This window comes from Oncorhynchus mykiss, chromosome 5 (assembly GCF_013265735.2).
Source record: "Oncorhynchus mykiss isolate Arlee chromosome 5, USDA_OmykA_1.1, whole genome shotgun sequence".
Lineage (NCBI taxonomy): Eukaryota > Metazoa > Chordata > Actinopteri > Salmoniformes > Salmonidae > Oncorhynchus > Oncorhynchus mykiss.
Window position 1 is genome coordinate 63,994,773 of NC_048569.1, and position 16,382 is coordinate 64,011,154.

Sequence of the window (16,382 nt, forward strand, 5' to 3'; positions counted from 1 at the left end):
GCTAGCTAGCAGCTAGCTAACATTGGAATCTAGACAAACTAAGCAATACATGTGGAAATGCATTGCCAAACAACACTACTGTCACTTTCTGGATTAGAGTATTTTAACAAGGCTGGGTGGCTGACGACTTCAAGGTCTTTGCGGTGTGAACACCTTGTCCTCACTCACCTGTCCTCACTGCCGACACCGTATAGGTGCTAAGTACTGTCGGCAGGCAGACGGTCGGCAATCCTACCGGTGTGTCTCTAAACTAGAACAGTGTATGATGCGTTCCCCCGTAATCCAGTAAATTTAGATCTGATCCCAGATACTTCTCCAAAAAGGATGTGTGAGAGGGATGAGGAGGAAGGCTGATCTGAGGGGACTAGAGCAGGTAGTTTTGCACGATAAACTGAAACTTCATTACTTTTTTGATACTATAATAATGAAAAACGGTTCGGTAATAGAATGTGTTACTTCCGGTACTTCTACCAAATGTGTCTCACGTCGTATACTGATGGAGAGAGGATCAAGTCTGTCTATCAGCGCAGCCAGTGTCCCCTTCTAGTGCAAGCACACCGTTCATTTCTCTTGCCTACTCCACACATTGCTAGAGCTAGCTTTCTAGCCTGACTGACAAGGAACCACTTGCACTGGGAGTCAGGACTGCATCATGTTTAGCTTCCCACTCATGCTGCACAGAAGTTCACACTTGAATAATGAAATACGGAATGTAGAAATATGTTAAAACTTAATTACTGTTCGCAAAACAATGTCCATAAAAGCTGGAACACTTTACAATGCAAGAAGTTACAGGTAGCGTCCAGCTTTGTAGGTTTTCATTACCAGCTTACAGCTGAAGCCAACATCAATTTACAACCCTAGTACTTTGTATGTGGCCATAATGCAAAATATGCAGATTTTCACAACTTTATTCATTCACTTAACCATCTCCCTCACTCATCTCTGCCTCACGTCCCATGTGGCTCAGTTGCTAGAGCATGGCGCTTGCAACGACAGGGTTGTGGGTTCGATTCCCAAGGGGGACCAGTATGAAAAAAATGTACGCACTCACTACATTAAGTCACTCTGGAGAAGAAAGAGTGTGTACTAAAATGTAAATGTCTCCTCCTTCACTTAAACAACTGAGTCCGTGTGCAAAGCCTGTGAATGATGCCATTACTGGGTTAGAGACACTTTTATAAAATAAGATATTGCTACTTCTATGCAAATCTTGATCAGTACGATAAAATAAGTCCCAATTGTAAGGGAAACAGATTGTTTGGCATCTGTAGCCCCATGAAATCAGCCAAAACAAACTCAATGCCTGCACACACAATATGCATTCAACTGTATTGTGAATTTACCCAGTTTATCAAGAGATGTACTTTTCAAATAAATTATTATCATTATGTTGTGATGTAGTTAGATTGGTAAAAACAAAGTCAAATTGATATGATGGTATAATTGATTCATTAATGCATACATGGATGTCTCAGAAATATTTACAAAAAGTGTAACGTAATGATATTGAAATGTAATGATATTGAACTCAAAAGATGCCCAACGATTGAACAGCAGTAGCTGAGTATATCGGTCTGGATTAAGTGCGCAGTATCGTTTTGGTATCGAGTATTTTGATACTAAACCTGGTATCGGTAGTGAAGTAAAAATTCTGCTAAGGGAAGGGAAGACTCCTCATTAACAAGCTATTGTTAATGAGGAGGCCAACTAATGCGGTGGGCCAACTAATGCTGTGGAGACCACTTGTTTTACAGTTGATGGGGGTCAGTTAGTGAACAAACACATACGGTTTTGGACGCACAAGCATGCACACACGTGCAGAACAGTTTGCGCTTACAAGGCACTAAGAGCACCATTTTACAGTACAGTGAAACCGATTTATGATTCACTATGCCTACATGAAAATACAACATACCATGAGTTTTAAAATGACACTGCAGGCTTCTGGGGTTCAGCCTGGCCAAGAACAAGCACTAAGACCCAGGGGAGATCCCTCATACATGTTCCCCCATACCCTTTAACACACAGTACCCAGGCTGCCTCCTGTTTTCCCTCCTCCTCCCTCTCTTTATGCTAATTTTGCATGTGAACATGAGCAGGCCGCAGAGTCCCTGGAGGAGAAATAGGGTCGTCTGCCTCCGCTCTTCTCCTTCTCCCTCCTCCTCCTGCCCCAACACCCCTCAGCCAATAGAGTCTGGGTGTCAGGCAGCTCACAGAAGCCGTTGTCATGGTGACAGGTCCTGTCTGTGCTCTGTCCCTGAGGCATCCCAGATCGAGAAAGCATCGTGTTTATGAGAGAGAGAGCGAGAGAGAGAGAGTGAGATGAGGGCAGACAGAGAGAGAGAAAAACAGGGCTAGAGATAGACATGAGGGACTGAGAGGGGGAGGAGAAGGAGGGACAAAACTGCCCTACTTTGACCAGCTATTGTTCTGCTTATGTGGGGTTGGGGATGGCAGAGCACAGGGAGTGGTGAGGGCGGTGTGTGGGCCAGGTCGGGCAGGCCTCCCCGCTGCGGGGCTCACATGGCCTGCAGACACCCAGGCATCTCACACCCCTATTCCTGGCACCTCCACCCAATCTCTGACCTTTCCTCAACTCCAGCAGACAGGGCTGACCCAGTCACAGGGCCAGTCCCACATTTATTCCTCCCTCTTTGAGGGTCGCACATGGACTCCCCCTGCAGATTCGCTCCGGATCATGTAACAAGCCAGAAACACCCTGCACCTGGTGTTGCCTAAAATAAGGTCCCCAGCCGCTGATCCGTGGCATGACGACAGGCTGCTCAGTGGGGCAGTGTCAACGAAAGGGCCAGGGCTCCATCAGTCCTCCTCACCCACAGACTGACACTACAGAACATCACAGACACAGCATCATGAAGAGGAATACAACACACAAGGCACTAACATATGGCAGCAACACCATAGCCTAACCATGCCAAAGCCTTCATAGAACATCTAGGCAAGCCAGATATGAACTAATAGCTGCTTGGCCATTCTCCTGGTTTCTCTATTATTGTAAGCTATGGTAATGGTGATATTATTGCACCGGTGACAGGGAACAGGGCTCCACCATACAGTGAAACCAGGGAACATTATTTCCCAAAATTCACACTGCTTGTTAATCATCCACTGCTACAGTATGGCTGCCATCATCACATAGTAAGAGCATATGAGGAACACAGAGCAGATGATAGCACCAGTGTCAACATTTCAACAAAGATACCCAGTGATCTGGCCATTAGTGTGGACCCCATTGCCAGAGAGCAGGTGGCGGCAACGGGGCGAGCCATGCTACCCCTCCCCACAGGACTCAACCTAGTCACCACCCTCTCTGTGTTAGTACTATACCTTTTGCAATAGGCTAATAAATAATAACCTAACGTTTTCTAAATGAAGTGAGTGTAACGCATATTGTGTACACTTGACTCTCCTTGGCGAGGCCTTTCCGTGGCATTCATTTCAAGGTAAACAACTGAAGAGGCACATTACTCCCACAGGAGCTTCTGAGGCTGGAGGTTAGTTAAGCCCCTTTTCATCAAAATCAGAACAAGTACCAGTTGGAAGCTAATCCCGTTTGGCGACCGGACCCCTCCACTGAAATGGCACAGCAGGGTGCGCTGATGAAAGAGGGAGTGATATGAGGCACATGAAAGGCTGAAGAGGCTGGGGCACAGCCACCGTTTAGCCAGCATTGTGTTGCACCACTGTACAATAAGCTAGTTAGATCTTTAAAATGGAAAAATATGGTTAGAGTCATTTAGTTATTCGGAGAAGGGCAGCCGTCCAACACATCCCTGGATACGAGGCTCTGCTGTGAACGTTTAAAGCCACCTGATGCAGCTATTAAGACAGACCTCTCTATAGGAACCAATGTTCTACTGTTGGTCATTGCTGTTACCACCTAAATGTCCAAAATAAATAGCTCCAACCTTGATTCCAGTCATTATAAATTATTTGGAAAAACAAAAATTGAAAAAACATATTTGACTGATGTGGAATTGGAATGATTCGGACAAGAAAGACAATTTTTTATATTGATGTGTACAAATCTAATGGACTATTTAAAAACTGAGGTAGGTATTCATATCTATCAAATCAAAGTTAATTGGTCACGTACAGCGAAACGCTTGTGTTTCTAGCTCCAAAAAGGGCAGTCGTGTTTATGAGAGTTAGCAAAAAAAATTATAATGAATAAAATCCTCAAATGTCTAAAATAAATATCAGAACAAGCAATGTCAGAAACCAGAATATAAATATATATACACTATATGTATATAAATATTTATAAACTGGGTGGAATGCCCGGAAAGCTGATTGGTAACAGCCATGGTATATCAGACCGTAAACATGTCTTTTTACTGCTCTAATTACATTGGTAACCAGTTTATAATAGCAATAAGGCAACTCAGGGGTTTGTGGTATATGGCCAATATACCACAGCTAAGGGCTGTGTCCAGGCACTACGCGTTGCGTCATGAATAAGAACCGTCCCTAACTGTGGTATATTGGCGATATACCACACCTCCGCGGGTCTTATTGCTTAAATATATACCGAAGAAAAACATAAAAACGCCACATGGAACAATTCAAAATATTTTACTGAGTTACAGTTCATATAAGACAATCAGTCAATTGAAATAAATTCACTAGGCCCTAATCTATGGATTTCACATAACTGGGCAGGGGTGCAGAGGAGCCACGAGGAGCCAAGCCCAGCCAATCAGAATGAGTTTTTCCCCACAAAATGGCTTTATTACAGACAGAAATAATCCTCAATTCCCCTCGATTTAAGTTGACACTGCATGTCAGAGCAAAAACAAAGCCATGCGGTCGAAGGAATTGTCCGTAGAGCTCCGAGACAGGATTGTGTTGAGGCACAGATCTGGGGAAGGGTACCATAACATTTCTGCAGCATTGAAGGTCCCCAAGAACACAGTGGCCTCCATCATTCTTAAATGGAAGAAGTTTGGATCCACCAAGACTCCTCCTTGAGCTGGCCACCGGCCCAAACTGAGCAATCGGGAGAGAAGGGCCTTGGTCAGGGAGGTGGCCAAGAACCCGATGGTCACTCTGACAGAGCTCCAGAGTTCTTCTGTGGAGATGGAAGACCTTCCAGAAGGACAACCATCTCTGCAGCACTCCACCAAATCAGGCCTTTATGGTAGAGTGACCAGACAGTAGCCACTCCTCAGTAAAAAGGCACATAATCGCCCAATTGCATGTATTATGGATCCCTATTAGCTGCTGCCAAAGCAGTAGCTACTCTTCCTGGGGTCCAACAAAATTAAGGCAGTTTATACAATTTTATACAACTTGGGAGTTTGCCAGAAGGCACCTAATAGACAGACCATGATAAACAACATTATCTGGTCTGATGAAACCAGGATGGAACTCGCTGGCCTCAATGCCAAGTTTCACATCTGGAGGAAACCTGGCACCATCCTGACGGTGAAGCATGGTGGTGACAGCATCATGCTGTGGGGATGTTTTTCTACGGCAGGGACTGCAAGACTAGTCAGGATCAAGGGAAGGATGAATGGAGCAAAGTAAAGAAAGATCCTTGATGAAAACCTGCTCCAGAGCGAACAGGACCTCAGGCTGGGACAAAGGTTTACCTTCCAACAGGACAACGACAATAAGCACACAGCCAAGACAACACAGGAGTGGCTTCGGGACAAGTCTCTGAATGTCTTTGAGTGGACCAGCCAGAAACCAGATATGAACCAAATCAAACATCTCTGAAGACCTGGAAATAGCTGTGCAGGGACACACCGCGTCAAACCTGACAGAGCTTGAGAGGATCTGCAGAGAAGAATGGAAGAAACTCCCAAAATAGTGCCAAGCTTGTAGCATCCCATTCAAGAATACTCTAGGCTGTAATCGCTGCCAAAGGTGCTTCAACAAAGTACTGAGTAAAGGGTAAACCTGCAAAATTCAAATACTTATGTAACTGTGATATTGTTTTTTTGCTTTGTCATTATGGGTTATTGTGTGTAGATTGGTGAGGTAAAAAATATATATATATTTTAGAATAAGGCTGTAATGTAAGAAAATGTAGGAAAATTCAAGGGGTCTGAATACTTTCCAAATACACGGTATATACACAGTACCAGTCAAAAGTTTGATTCAAGGGTTCTTCTTTATTTGAACTTTTTAGTACAAATTAGAATAATAATGGAGATGTCAAAACCATGAAATAACACATATGGCATCATGTAGTAACCAAAAGTGTTAAACAAATCATAATATATTTTAGATTATTCAAATAGACACTCTTTCCCTTGACAGCTTTGCAGTCTTTGCATTCTCTCAACCAGCTTCAACAGTCTTGAAGGAGTTCCCATGTATGCTGAGCACTTGTTGGCTGCTTTTCCCTCAACCTGCGGTCCAACTCATCCCAAACCATCTCAATTTGGTTGAAGTCGGGTGATTGTGAAGGCCAGGTTATCTGATGCACTCCATCACTCTCCTTGGTCAAATAGCTTTTATACAGCCTGGAGGTGTGTAGGATCGTTGTCCTGTTGAAAAATAAATGATAGTAGGACTAAACACAAACTAGATGGGCTGGCGTATCGCTGCAGAATGCGGTGGTAGCCATGCTGGATAAAGTCTGTCTTGAATTCTAGATAAATCACAGATCGTGCCACCAGCAAAACACCCCCACACCTCCTCCATGCTTCACGGTGGGAACCATACATGCGGAAATCATCTGTTCACTTGCACTGTGTCTCACAGACACAGTGGTTGGAACCAAAAATCTCAAATTTGGACACATCAGACCAAAAGGACAGATTTCCACAGGTCTAATGTCCATTGCTCATATTTCTTGGTGTCCTTTAGCAGTGGGTTCTTTGCAGCAATTTGACCATGAAGGACCGATTCACACAATCTCCTCTGAACAGTTGATGTTGAGATGGGTCTGTTACTTGAACTCTGTAAAGCATTTGGGGTGCAATTTCTGAAGCTGGTAACTCGAGGTAACTCTGGGTTTTCCTTTCCTTTGGTGGTTCTAATGAGAGCCTGTTCCATCATAGCACTTGATGGTTTTTGCAACTGCACTTGAAGAAACTTTCAAAGTTCTTGAAATTTTCCAGATTGACTGACCTTCATGTCTTAAAGTAATGATGGACTGTCATTTCTCTTTGCTTATTTGAGCTGTTCTTGCCATAATATAAACTTGGTCTTTTACCAAATAGGGCTATCGTCTGTATACCATCCCTATCTTGTCACAACACAACTGATTGGCTCAAACACATTAAGAAGGAAAGAAATTCCACACAAAACAAGGCACACCTGTTAATTGAAATGCATTCCAGGTGACTCATGAAGCTGGTTGAGAGAATGCCAAGAGTGTGCAATGCTGTCATCAATTCAAAGGGTGGCTACATTGAAGAATCTCAAATATAATTTTGATTGGTTTCACACGCACACCCACACATAACCCCCCAATTAGGATCACCTGCTCTTTCCATTACATAGACTGACCAGGTGAATCCAGGTGAAAGCTGTGATCCCTTATTGATGTCACTTGTTAAAGAAGGATTTTTAAGCCTTGAGATATGGATTGTGTACGTGTGCCATTCAGGCGGTGAATGATCAAGACAAACAATTTAAGTGTTTTTGAATGGGGTAATGGTAATAGGTGCCAGGCGCACCAGTTTGAGTGTGTCAAGAACTGCAAAGCTGCTGGGTTTTTCATGCTCAACAATTTCCCATGTGTATCAAGAATGGTCCACCACACAAAGGACATCCAGCCAACTTGACAACTGTGGGAAGCATTGGAGTCAACATGTTTTCAACACCTTGTAGAGTCATTGCCCTGACAAATTGAGACTGTTCTGAGGGCAAAAGGGGGTGCAACTCAATATTAGGAAGGTGTTCCGAATGTTTTGTACACTCAGTGTATAATGGTGTGTAGAAACAGTATGGACAGTATATGAATATTAAGTGTGTACAGCAGTAGTTATATAGGATACTAGAAAACAGTACATAAACTGGGTAAAACAGTATGCAAACATTTGAAATTACGGGTTTAATTATGGGTGTTGTTGTAATATCTGAGCAATGTCGAACCACAGACGGAACGTAGAACCACAGACGGAAGGCAAGTTGATAACAGATGGATACAAATTAGTGACAAAGTAGCATTAATATTCCATCTCTTAAACCACCCCCAACACCCACCACTCCCCCAGCTCGCCTGCCAGCCAGCCAGCCAGCCACCCCCAACACCCACCACTCCCCCAGCTCGCCTGCCAGCCACCCCCCCCCCAACACCCACCACTCCCCCAACACCCACCACTCCCCCAGCTCGCCTGCCAGCCAGCCACCCCCAACACCGCCCACTCCCCCAGCTCGCCTGCCAGCCAGCCACCCCCCCCCAACACCCACCACTCCCCCAGCTCCCCTGCCAGCCAGCCACCCCCAACACCGCCCACTCCCCCAGCTCGCCTGCCAGCCAGCCAGCCAGCCAGCCAGCCCCAACACCCACCACTCCCCCAGCTCGCCTGCCAGCCAGCCAGCCAGCCCCCCCCAACACCCACCACTCCCCCAGCTCGCCTGCCAGCCAGCCACCCCCAACGCCCACCACTCCCCCAGCTTGCCTGCCAGCCAGCCACCCCCAACACCCACCACTCCCCCAGCTCGCCTACCAGCCACCCCCAACACTCCCCCAGCTCGCCTGCCAGCCACCCCCAACACCCACCACTCCCCCAGCTCGCCTGCCAGCCAGCCAGCCACCCCCAACACCCACCACTCCCCCAGCTTGCCTGCCAGCCAGCCACCCCCAACACCCACCACTCCCCCAGCTCGCCTACCAGCCACCCCCAACACTCCCCCAGCTCGCCTGCCAGCCAGCCAGCCAGCCACCCCCAACGCCCACCACTCCCCCAGCTCGCCTGCCAGCCACCCCCAACACTCCCCCAGCTCGCCTGCCAGCCAGCCACCCCCAACACCCACCACTCCCCCAGCTCGCCTGCCAGCCAGCCACCCCCAACAGCCACCACTCCCCCAGCTCGCCTGCCAGCCAGCCAGCCACCCCCAACAGCCACCACTCCCCCAGCTCGCCTACCAGCCAGCCACCCCCAACGCCCACCACTCCCCCAGCTCGCCTGCCAGCCAGCCACCCCCAACACCCACCACTCACCCAGCTCGCCTACCAGCCAGCCACCCCCAACGCCCACCACTCCCCCAGCTCGCCTGCCACCCCCAACACCCACCACTCCCCCAGCTCGCCTACCAGCCAGCCACCCCCAACGCCCACCACTCCTCCAGCTCGCCTGCCAGCCAGCCAGCCAGCCAGCCAGCCAGCCATCCCCAACACCCACCACTCCCCCAGCTCGCCTGCCTGCCAGCCAGCCACCCCCAGCGCCCACCACTCCCCCAGCTCGCCTGCCTGCCAGCCAGCCACCCCCAACGCCCACCACTCCCCCAGCTCGCCTGCCTGCCAGCCAGCCACCCCCAGCACTCCCCCAGCTCGCCTGCCAGCCAGCCAGCCAGCCACCCCCAACACCCCAGCTCGCCTGCCAGCCAGCCAGCCACCCCCAACACCCACCACTCCCCCAGCTCGCCTGCCAGCCAGCCAGCCAGCCACCCCCAACACCCACCACTCCCCCAGCTCGCCTGCCTGCCAGCCAGCCACCCCCAACACCCACCACTCCCCCAGCTCGCCTGCCAGGCATCCACCCCCAACACCCACCACTCCCCCAGCTCGCCTGCCAGCCAGCCACCAACGCCCACCACTCCCCCAGCTCGCCTGCCAGCCAGCCAGCCAGCCAGCCACCCCCAACACCCACCACTCCCCCAGCTCGCCTGCCAGCCACCCCCAACACCCACCACTCCCCCAGCTCGCCTACCAGCCACCCCCAACACTCCCCCAGCTCGCCTGCCAGCCAGCCAGCCAGCCACCCCCAACGCCCACCACTCCCCCAGCTCGCCTGCCAGCCAGCCACCCCCAACGCCCACCACTCCCCCAGCTCGCCTGCCAGCCACCCCCAACACTCCCCCAGCTCGCCTGCCAGCCAGCCACCCCCAACACCCACCACTCCCCCAGCTCGCCTGCCAGCCAGCCACCCCCAACAGCCACCACTCCCCCAGCTCGCCTGCCAGCCAGCCAGCCACCCCCAACAGCCACCACTCCCCCAGCTCGCCTACCAGCCAGCCACCCCCAACGCCCACCACTCCCCCAGCTCGCCTGCCAGCCAGCCACCCCCAACACCCACCACTCCCCCAGCTCGCCTACCAGCCAGCCACCCCCAACGCCCACCACTCCCCCAGCTCGCCTGCCACCCCCAACACCCACCACTCCCCCAGCTCGCCTACCAGCCAGCCACCCCCAACGCCCACCACTCCTCCAGCTCGCCTGCCAGCCAGCCAGCCAGCCAGCCAGCTCGCCTGCCTGCCAGCCAGCCACCCCCAGCGCCCACCACTCCCCCAGCTCGCCTGCCTGCCAGCCAGCCACCCCCAACGCCCACCACTCCCCCAGCTCGCCTGCCTGCCAGCCAGCCACCCCCAGCACTCCCCCAGCTCGCCTGCCAGCCAGCCAGCCAGCCACCCCCAACACCCCAGCTCGCCTGCCAGCCAGCCAGCCACCCCCAACACCCACCACTCCCCCAGCTCGCCTGCCAGCCAGCCAGCCAGCCACCCCCAACACCCACCACTCCCCCAGCTCGCCTGCCAGCCAGCCACCCCCAACACCCACCACTCCCCCAGCTCGCCTGCCAGGCATCCACCCCCAACACCCACCACTCCCCCAGCTCGCCTGCCAGCCAGCCACCAACGCCCACCACTCCCCCAGCTCGCCTGCCAGCCAGCCAGCCACCCCCAACACCCCCCACTCCCCCAGCTCGCCTGCCTGCCAGCCAGCCACCCCCAACACCCACCACTCCCCCAGCTCGCCTGCCAGCCAGCCAGCCAGCCAGCCACCCCCAACACCCACCACTCCCCCAGCTCGCCTGCCAGCCAGCCACCCCCAACACCCACCACTCCCCCAGCTCGCCTGCCAGCCAGCCACCCCCAACGCCCACCACTCCCCCAGCTCGCCTGCCAGCCAGCCAGCCAGCCAGCCACCCCCAACACCCAGCACTCCCCCAGCTCGCCTGCCTGCCAGCCAGCCACCCCCAACGCCCACCACTCCCCCAGCTCGCCTGCCAGCCAGCCACCCCCCACCACCACTCCCCCAGCTCGCCTGCCTCCCTGGCCCGTCCCGGTGTGCGTTGCGGCTCTCCGCCCTGGCCCAAACAGGAAGAATACTCCAAACACAGCCCCTCCCCCAGTAGCCCTGTAGCCTCACAGTAAAGTAGAGAGAAATCCCTTGGTGGGTCGGCCAGATTAAACTGCCACTGTAATCCGCTTGGCTTTCACCTCCTTGTCCTCAACCGAAGAGAGAGAGAGAGAGGGATGGGGGAGAGGGTAGAGAGAGAAAGCAGGAGGAAAAGGGAAGAGGGGGGAAGAAAAAGAGGATGGAGACAAGGAAGGGGGAGGTAAAAGACAACAAGGGCAAAGAAAAAAAAGATGCAATAATGAAGGGAATTGAAGAGGACTGGTTAAAATACTGAATGCTATAGAAAAGAGATATGAAGGACAGAGATAAGTAGTGAAGCAAGAAGAACGCTGGAAATGGAGGACACATAACAGTTGTGGACCATGTAACAGAGTGTTCAAGCATCCAAGAGATGAAATACTGTATATCCATGGCTGGATTGAAACCTGACGTCCGTCCTTAGCAAGGAGTGTATAGATTGATACAGCACTGCTTACAATAAAACTAGTGCCAGTCAATAAACAGGTCTACTCTAGCCCCTCTCAACCAGCCATAAGACCCCTTGTTCACAGTCATCATTTACAACAATGATGAACTGCATAGAAGGGCCCAGGTGGAACCAAAATAGACTTTCAATAAAAACTAGAGAACTAAGGCTGCTCCTTCCTACTAGCGTAGCCCAGACATCTCACCCAGACATCCTCTGTGTGTGGGAGCGTGTCCGCAGGGTATTTGGGAAGAGTGCTAAAGTGTGGAGAAGAAATAGAGTTAACAGGTATTCCCCTCAGCCCCCACCCCTCCATACCTCTATCCCGCCTGGGCTTAACAAGAGAGAGCGCAGGGGATAGGGGGAGAGAGAGCGAGAGAGAGGAGAAAGAAAGTGAGAGAGAAAGACAGAGAGCCCTGGGAGAGTCAGACAGGAAGTAGGAGGATATCCTGTGAGAAAAAGGTCTGTGATATACGAGCAGGGCTGCTTCAAAACAGGCAGAGAGAGGGGGATACTCCTTCACACCAATAAAACCAGGGGTGGTGGAGCTAGGAGAGGAGGAGGGGAGGAGAGGAGGAGGGGAGGGGAGGAGAGGAGGCCTTTTATGTTGAAATGAGGCACATCAGGTGACCCAGTATTTTGAATGTCAATTTCAAATCAGAGTGCTGGAAACACACCACAGCACATAAGGGCACACAGATGTGCAGGGTAGCTTCTCCCCGTTGTGTGGATAAGGGCTGGTGTGTTGAGGGGTTCTCTCTACCCCTTCTAGGCTGTAGAACACACACAGCGGTCAGTGATTGATGGGTTCAGGAAAGGGCTCTTCAGCTCAGGAAGTCCAGTCTGGGTCGGTCACAGTCCACAGAGCCCAGCCTCGGCACCATCTGCACGTGCTCAGAGGGCCTCTACCTCATCCACACACACCTCACAGCACTCATAAGACTCAAAACACACACACCACTTTTCTCATCTGTTAAACTACATTTCCACCAGAAAGCATAGACTTATCATTCCATGGCTGACACACACACACACACACACACACACACACACACACACACACACACACACACACTACTTTGCTGACATGTGTGTGTAACAGGCAGGCATTATTGGTCGATACAGGGCAGAGTAGAAACCTCTAAGGCAGTTGTATAAGGAAAGGGGTGAGGAGGGGTGCACACAGCACACACATTCCAGTGTGGGTAGGAGGGTGGGTCTGTGTCAGGGCTTCATGATGTCGTTTCTGACGGAAGCCATTACTGTGAATAATTGACTGCCAAATGAAGACAAATTATATGATTGCACTGCGAGCACAGTAGTCAATCCTCTATCTTGGAGGTTCCCATTCAAACGCATTGATCAGCTTTGCAGCCTAAGTAGCTGGCCAGGAAACTAAATGGTGGCGATCAATACCATTTAACAGATTATTGACTGTTGACTGGTTCTTCCAGGGATCAAATAAAAAGGAATGGAGAGAAATAAGCAAATCAAATAATGGAATGAAAACAAATGAAATTGGAATTTGTTCCTTTGGATCGCTGATGATGAACGGGATAGGAAAACACTGAGGCAGGACAGAAAATAACTAAGTGTCTGTGTGCGCTCCTGTGTTTCCCTCTGTGTGCGCTCGAGAGACCCCAAATTTTGCAGGTTGACAAATACCAATTAGATTAGAAGTTAGGTCCTGTTCTTGAATCAGCATCTACACACTATACCCCATGTGGAGTGATAGAGAACAAGTGTGCTGGTTCAATAGTGTTTAAAGACTCGTACTAATCACAGTATAGCTGATGTAGATAGGGAGTCCAACATTGAAGACCACCTTGCCAACACAGCTTTATACCTCCTGGGATCTCATCCCGACACATACTGTACTAACATACAGCCTCAGTGGCTGTGGATCATTTCAACTCCTTATCATGGGGGCGTTGCTTAGAAAGTGCTCCTTTGTGTTATGGAACCTAACAGAGAGAAGGGGGAGAAGAGAGGCTGCTGAGGAATGAGAGGGGTGTGTGTGTGTGTGTGTAAGGGGGGGTTAACACCCTCCACCGATCCCAAAGCACTGTAGTGTTTTACATACCCAGCACAGTGTTACCATGGTGACTAGGCCCAGTTCTGGGGCCTGACCCATGAGGCAGTGCCTCCCTGTGTGCATGTATGTTACTGTGATCTGAGCATGTGCATGTATACTAGTCAGTACACGCAGTAGACTCGCAAATGTAGGAATCATTAGGTAATTCAGGGGATCTATGTGAACGTATTAGTCTTCAGGTTTACTACAACTCATCTATAAACATGTGTATATGTGCGTGATTACATATAAAATTGGAGAAAGAATATCAATGTGTACATTTAACTTCTGGATAAATAATATGTGAATATAAATTGTATTGAGCATTCAAGCATCAGTAAGAGTCAGTTTGTATGTGCATATGGGAATGTGAATTTGGATATGTAGGAGATTGCATGTACGTGTGCACGTACTGGTCTTTAAATGCTGTGTGTGTGTGTGTGTGTGTGTGTGTGTGTGGCTTGCCATTTCTCAGTTCAGCAGAACCTCATTAATTCAGAAATGGAAATCATTTCTGCATGGAGTGCACAGGAGACGAGAGAGATGGAGAGGAAGGGCGCACAAGAGAAAGAGGAGAGGGAGGGGGGGGTGATAGAAGGAGTGTAATCAATCTACATTTTTGTATAATACTTTGGTATAATATAAAAGTATTGTGGGGAAAGATATTTACAAGATAGATGTCGTCTGTAACGTGCAGAGTATAGGATATATTACCAATTCGTATGCCAATTTCTGGAATGACTTTAGATTGCATTGTGATTACTATAGTCATTAAAATGGTCATATTCTAAAAAAAAAGCAATGAATTATTCCGTTATTCAGAGGTTACAGACATATGAACATCTAACCTCGAGAGTACGAGGTTTGAATGACTTTCACATGTCTAGTGTGACACATATTGTACATCAAAAGGTATAATGGTGGCCATAAAAATGCAGCATCACCTTTGTCATTGAAATGCACAGAAGTGAATGTTTTACTGTGGCTTTATTAGTGTGCCAGTCACAGTCGGTGAACAACTACATGTTAACACTGTTTATATTTGGATGAACCTTCAATCATCATCACACTTACTTTACATCCAATACTATTGATTGGCGCAAACGATGGAGAATGTCAAGGCAATGTACAATGTCATGGAACCACTGAATATGGGACCAGGGGGGTAACCTAAATTTTCATACTATAGGCCATATAGTCTATTTGATTTTTTGGAATATTTGACGTGAAGTCAACATGTGCATTAGGGTTAGGCAGTACGCAGATTTTCATATTGTGATATCGTCCTTTGCACACGACGATATTTACAGGCTTAGTGCACAAGGGGGCGCCAAAACAAAATCAAGAAACTGTAAAAAAAAAATTGGGCGTCTATTACCAGAATGCTAACAAAACTACGTAAATAAACTAATTGCAAAGACAGGCGATCCAGCTCATAAAGTTATACATGTATAGGTAGGAGCTACCGAATGTCATTTTTGGCGAGTTTGCAAGGGTTTTTACAAGCGTATTTACAAGCGAATGTGAACGTGAGACATTATGCAAATGAACAGTTTAGAACAACAGTGCTGGCTCTGGAGCAGCATGTGTACACGCTGTGTCTGTGTGGAGTCTGGAGTCGCTAGGACAACATGCCTGACTGCTCTGCTCGGAGAAGAGGGTGGAGTAGCAGACTGGCCGAGAATGGAGAGGAGAAAAAACACAAGGAAATCAAGATACAGATAATTCATCAAAAGGGCTTCGACTTCTCAAACACCACAGAAAGCTAACAATATGATGCCCTGTCACCTTAATAATTAAGCCACTTACATAGATAACTAGCAAGTTAAGTTTAAGGGTTGCGTTAACGCATCTGACAAATCTTGTGATTCAGTTGCACTTCTCCACTCAGATGAGAATACACAAACGGGCATTCTATCAGTAGGCAGTGCCCTGACTGAAGTGTGGCTACTTTTCTCAGTGTAGCCAACCTACTTTCCTCCAGTAAAATGCAAAAAATAAATGTAGCTAGCTACATTCTTTCTATACTGAACTAAAATATAAAAACGCAACAAGCAACAATTTCATTGATTTTACTGAGTTACAGGTCATATGAGGAAATCAGTCATTTGAAATAAATTCATTAGGCACTAATCTATGAATTTCACATGACTGGGAATACAGATATGCATGTTGGTCACAAATACCTTTAAAAAAATAAAAATGGGCCTCACAATGGCTCTCAGGATTTCGTCATAGTATTTTTGTGCATTAACATTGCCATCGATAAAATACAATTGTGTTTGTTGTCCGTAGCTTATGCCTGCCCATACCATAACCACACCATGGGGCACTCTGTTGACATCACAACGTTGACGTCAACAAACTGCTTGCCAACACGACGCCATACACAGTCTGCAGTTGAGGCCGGTTGGACATGCTGCCAAATTCTCTAAAACGACGTTGGAGGCGGCATATGGTCAAGAAATTAAGATAAAATTCTCTGGCAACAGCTCTGGTGGACATTCCTGCAGTCAGCATGCCAATTACACGCTCCCTCAAAACTTGAGACATCTATG

The 16,382-nt window shown here is 49.0% G+C and overlaps 1 protein-coding gene across 2 annotated transcripts in view; it reads right to left on the minus strand.

Moving 5' to 3' along the window:
- Positions 1-16,382, minus strand: part of ssbp4 (single stranded DNA binding protein 4) — a 133,053-nt gene that overhangs the window by 65,542 nt on the left and 51,129 nt on the right. The gene's annotated exons all lie outside the window — the stretch shown is intronic.